The sequence below is a fragment of the Coenobita brevimanus genome, chromosome 30 (genome assembly GCF_032717465.1).
Source record: "Coenobita brevimanus isolate Jiangsu-jjx chromosome 30, ASM3271746v2, whole genome shotgun sequence".
In the NCBI taxonomy this organism is placed as follows: Eukaryota; Metazoa; Arthropoda; class Malacostraca; order Decapoda; family Coenobitidae; genus Coenobita; species Coenobita brevimanus.
This window is the reverse complement of record NC_136983.1, coordinates 15777304-15783303: the sequence shown is the minus strand read 5'-3', so window position 1 is coordinate 15783303 and position 6000 is coordinate 15777304. Positions and strand designations below refer to the sequence as shown.

General features: G+C 41.6%; 1 pseudogene; it reads right to left on the bottom strand.

Annotated features, from left to right (window-relative positions):
- Positions 1-665: 665 nt before the first annotated feature.
- Positions 666-6000, bottom strand: part of LOC145395242 (uncharacterized) — a 49365-nt pseudogene continuing 44030 nt past the window's right edge.

Sequence of the window (6000 nt, the reverse complement as noted above, 5' to 3'; positions counted from 1 at the left end):
GGTGAAGCAGGTGGTGGGTCTAAACCATCCTCGGCGTCCATGACATCACTCCCAACTGTGTTCAAGTCAAGAATTGCCTGCAGTTCCTCTCAGCTGTCGGTCTTGCTGTGGAGGTGATCGTAGAGGCGTTGGTGGTATAGCTGCTTGACAGTTGCAATCAACATCTGGTCTAGCGGTTGGATGAGAGAGGTCATTCCTGGGGTCAGAAAAAAGATCTTGCATTCCTTGCTGAGGTCTGCTAGCCAGTTTGGATGACTTGGGGTATTGTTGAGGACAAGAAGTACCTTGAAGGGTATGCCAAGTTCCCGGGATTTAGCCTTGGCATCAGGGATGAAGTGACGCAACAGCCACTTGGAAATGATGCTACTTGTCATCCAACCGTTGGAGTTGCTGTACCAGTATACCCCGCTGTCATCCATGCAGTGAAGATTCTTGTAACATCTGGGATGTGCTGCGGTATGCACCACAACAGGACGCATCTTGTGTGAGGCTGATAAGTTCACAGAGAACATGATTGTTATCCTGCTCTTGTCAATTTTTCTGCCCCGGGCCTGGCGCTGTTGCTTACTGATATAAGTACACTTCAGCATAGCCTTGTAGTATAGGGCTGTTTCATCAGTGTTATAAATTTGGTCCCTGCTGTAGCCGCCCTTGTCGATTATCCCCTATAGGATGGCTGGATAATCTCTGGCCGCCATTTCATCCGCTGATGCACGCTTCCCCGTGAGGCAAATGTTATGTAGCTCCTTCCTCTTCAGAAAACAGCAAAGCCATCCCACGGAGGCTTTAAATGGTTTCTTTACAGCAAGCTTCAGAGCTACAGCTTTGAAGAAAATCTTGACCTGGTCCTTGATGTAGCACCTGTTCAGTGGAACTCCTTCCTTCTCCTTCCCCAGGATAAATGCAGCCTGGTACCGTTCCATAAGAATTATAGCCTGGTTGGTCAGCCTGCTTCTCCCATCCAATGCTGCCGTCCCATATGTCTTCACGGTCTTCTTTATGGCCTCCCTGTTAGCCCATATAGATTGCACAGATGATTCTCCCAAGCCTAGTTCCTTGCCAATGGCATTGTTACCCTTCCCACTCTCCTTCTTCCTAATGACTTGCATCTTCATGGCATGGGTGATGCACTTCTTCTTCCTGGAGGAGGAGGCAGACATCCTGGCTCACAAAAAAAATAGCCTCAGAGTACACGGGGACATAACCGGAACAGCAAGTGTACCCTCTGTGCACGTGTATTTCCTCATCTAGGACTCTCACCACCCTCCAAGCTGCGCATATGGGCATCACATGACGATTGTGCAGCATCGATGTCACAAGGTGGGTGGAGCGTAAGTAACCATTATCGCTTCTTTGGGGGGCAAAGTCGCATACTCGAGGTAACCCCGGATTTGGGCCACTCTTTGCTGCCTGTCTCGTTTACAAGGAGGTCAATTCACGTACTAATAAAAAATAGGCCTACATTAAAATAAAAAAAAAAGGTCCTCGTGTATAAGGGGGATCGCATACTTGGAACTCGCCTACTGTATGGATCCTCATCATCATCATCATCATCATCAGCAGCAGCAACAACAACAAACACTGAAAGTCCACCTTTGAACAAAGGCTTCCCCCAGACTTCTCCACAAAATCCTTGACAGAGTCGATCTCTGCCAGGTTTTTCTTGCAAGCTTCTCTCTCTCTCTCTCTCTCTCTCTCTCTCTCATCTCTCCACCTTTTGCCTGGCCCTTATCTGCCACGTTTGCACTCTCTTCGAGTACAGTCAGTCAACCTCTTGCTCCATCGGTTAGCCCTTATTTGTGGTACATGACCTGCCCATCTCCATTTCTTTTGCTTTATAACTTCTATAATGTCTTTTACTTTAGTCTGCTCTCTCGCCCAAGTTGCTCTCTTCTTGTCTTTCAAAGATATTCCTAACCGTGACCTTTCTACTGTTCTCTCAGCTGGGTTTGTTTGTTTTCCATTGATTTTGCCAGCATCCAGGTCTGGCAGCCATACGTCATAGCTAGGATTATACTTTTTTATACACTTCTCATTTCATGCTTACTGGTACGCAACTTTTCATGATGTCCGTATGCGTCTTTTTATTTCGTTTTCATGGTGTTGCTGGAGCTGTTTGCTGTTAATCTGGGCGTGGACGTTACAAGCCTATCTTTGCTTGTGCAAAGTCTATTTCGGGTGACTGCCACTGACCATTTATATGGGTTTAACCATGTGAAGTGCCTGTGCAAAGTCATCCTATCTTGGCTAGTCCTGACTCAAGTTTCCCTCAGTGTCGATTCAATTGAGACCCAGTTGGAGCACAGCATATCAGAAATGAAAAGGGTCAACCAGCAACGAAATACATTGGGTAAACGGAGGTGGAGACGAACCCAAGAGATGAGATCCATCCCCAGAGAATGCTCCAGTCAACCCCAGCTGAATAACCTGGTGTGACCACCCTTTTGAAGAGATTATTGGAAATTGATATGATGGTAATGTTCAGATTGGTCGGGGGAGGAAAAGAGGTGTGACTGCTGGGATACCTAAACAGTGACTGGACGTAGTAAAACTACTTCTCTTTTGTTTCCAGCCCCCTCTAAGTCACTCACTTAGTTTAGTGATAGTGTGTAAAAAGAACTCGAAGACATGGAATTGAAAGTTAAGATTTTGTACGTAACTTGTCCATAGGAGCTTAGTAATATATTTGTTCCCATTCATTACTCTGTTAGATGAATAGTGATTGATTTTAAGTTTGTAAGTGGTTATAATTGCACTAGAAGAGTCTTGATGTACACATGCTTATTTTATAAAAGAACCTCAATTTGTGATATAGTGTGTAGGTTTTTTGTAATTAAAGTAAGGTGCATTTGTTTAACTGTCACTGTCTCTGATTTAACCCTCAGTCAGAAATCTCCCTGCACGGTTAGTAACAGGAATAAAATGGCGATCTCAGCCAGGGTAGCACTGTGACTTTGCTCTGAACCTAATTATATAATTATCTATCAATGTGCTGGCAAAACTTTGATGATGTACGAGCATTTTTGCAAAATGATCCTAGACAGTCTGAGTTGAAACATCTTACTAAATCTAAGCTTAGGCTAATCTGATTGCTTAGGTCTTAAGCACGAAATTTACCAGCAAATTAATAAGCCTAATCTACTTAGACTGAATGAGGACACAATGGTTACGGTGAGTGAAGTACCACCCATTCACAGTGATGGTACTGGTCAGAATGTAGTCATTTAATACCTTAAAGTCTAGCATCAATGCACAACTTAAATTAGCCAAAATTCATTTGAAAATGAGACAACTTCATGAACAAGAGAAACAACTTGAACTATAGCCAGTTTGATTTGATCTGAGAAGAGACGAGCCTTAAGCTTTTGAAAGATGGCAACTGATTGGTTGTCCTAGTTCATTCATTATTAACAATGCATTTTTATTGATTTTTTAAAAATATGGATTTAAAAAATGTTTGATGATAAAATTGCCCAAATAAACTTACGACAGAGTTGTGATGTGGTATGGCTTCACCCGTGTCTTCCAGACGACTTTCTTTGCAATTCCGATGTTTTACTAGTTAAGTTTTTGTATAATGTCGCAGTAATGACATAATTTACCTTAACCCCTTCGTACATGATGACGCGTTTGTCATCATATGGGTGTGGCTGCGACTATACTCGTTGACTCTTTTGGCGTCATTTTCATATATTCGTCAGAGGAAAAGTTTCTGGCCGATCGGCGTCATTTTTGGAGGCATCATAGCTTCCCTAATCCTTGTCAAAAGTAATGAGTTGGCAACTGTGGGTCCCAATACCAGCAAGAGAGCAGACAGGTTATTCAGTACCAAATGAGCTGTGAGTGAGGAAGGTACTGCATGGCTCTGTTTATTTAAATTTCCACTCTTACTCCCATCCTGGTAATGCAACACATTTCACTATACCAGTAGTGCTTATATATAGTGTTTGGGCACTGTTGTGATTAGATTTGGTGTTCGCAATAGGATATTTGGTGTTTGTGATGCATCCTGGTCATTATCAACTGTTGGCCCAATGAAGATTATGCTACTGCTTCTAATCAACTACATTGCCTCTACCCTGCACCAAATGTGAGTATTCTGCTATAATGATAGTGACAGTGAATCATGTGAATATAGTGTGCATATCTAGTGTACAAAGAATTGGTGAAATACGTGCAGTAGCTTAGAGGAAGGCAGGAAACTGCCTTACAGTCATGACACGGCATGGGTGCACCGTAGTTTTTTTAATTTTTCTCGAAAACTATGAGGCCTAGGATCTCTGTTGTGGGCCCAAATGAAAGCCAAATAAATTCTGCATAGGAAGATAGAATAAAAACATGACAGTGGCACGAAAAGTTTTTCACTAGAGCTCCCCGAATAAAACAATTTGTTGTCTGTCAGAAATGGGTTTTATTTTCTCGCTTATTACTCGAACACCATACCTCGTATCAAACTGGGACCTCTGGCATTCGAAAGCTAATAAAATTCTCTTTCCAATGATTGTATAACATGTAGAGATTGAGTAGTAAACATCTGACTTATGATGTTGCAAAGTGAAATGTATGCTCTTAAATGTTTATTCACATGGCCCTAACGTATGTATAGCGTGTGTGTTTATTATTTTTTTTTTTGCTTATCGCGTAGAACAAACATCAACGAATAGGAATATGTGGGTTTTGTGGCAAAATAAATATGTTTGGGTGGTGAAAATAAGCCGAGAATACACATATTTGGAGTGCGCGGCGGGCGGGGTAGGAAGGGGAGAAAAGCAGGCTTGTCATGTCCCACAAAACTTATTAACTTACCCACACGCGAAAGGGTTATTTTGCCTGAACAAGGCAAACTTAGTGAGGCCCCATTCCTAATTAATGTATCCAAATAACCATATATAACATTTTATTTGGGCGTTTTGATCATCAAACGTTATTGAAACCCATGTATTAAATATAATTCAAAATGAGTCATTAAAAATGAATGCACTCAGACAACCAGTCAGCTGCCAGATTTCAAAACCTTAAGGCTTGTTTCTTCTCAGATCAGATTAAATAGGCTATATAGATCACGAGTACAGACTGAGGCAGCTTGACAGTACTCCCAGTGACTCAGTGGATGTTACCAAGGACGTTAAATTAGTCCCTCCCTTTTAGTGGGCAAGATGTCACTAAATACTTCCAAATGTCATCTTTCCTGGCCTTGGGACTCTTGGTCAATATTACTGTGAAGTGTACTTAAGAGTAAGACACAAGAGGCCTATATTGTTTTATCAACTAACCAGTGTGCTGATTATGAGGAAGGATGCAATTCTCAGGGCTTATTAACTTGTACTAGATGCCCACAGGCTCAAGCTTAACCCGCCCCGTCCCGACCACTTTTCGACCACTGGCACCCCCCAATCCCGACCATTTTTCGACCTTTTTTTTTTTTTTTGCTTAAACTTTCGCTTTTGGTCAGAAACAATGGTCGGTGGCAAAGAAATTGGTCCCCGGGGTCCCTAATTAGCTTAACCAGGTATGCCTTGGTCCCACCTGGCCCCGTGTTCTCCCTAGGCAGTCTGAGCCTCAAACGTTTTCTATGGTATTATAAGTCTGGGAAACCAATGAAAGTAAGTGGAAATGAATTTATTACAAACATAAAAACATGTGATAAAAGAGTATATTGGATTTTATACAAAAATAGAGCAGAAATAAGCATTGTACCATCGTGCGAAATGAGCAAAATCGGCCAACTTAGTCACGATGAATCGCTAACATTCTAAAATCAATCAATCATTTCCTGTGGCACCCTCGATACATATAATTTTTTTTACTTACATACTACTTCTACAATAACATTATACCATTTTATATTTTATTGAACTGTTTTTACGTATTCACAGGCCTTTTGATAACATTTAGCGTAATGTTAGCGCTTATTTACGTAGTGAGTGAACTCGCTGTGACTGTTGTTTCAACTCGTATTGTGCTTTTTCTACTTACATAATACTTTTCTAATATTATTAT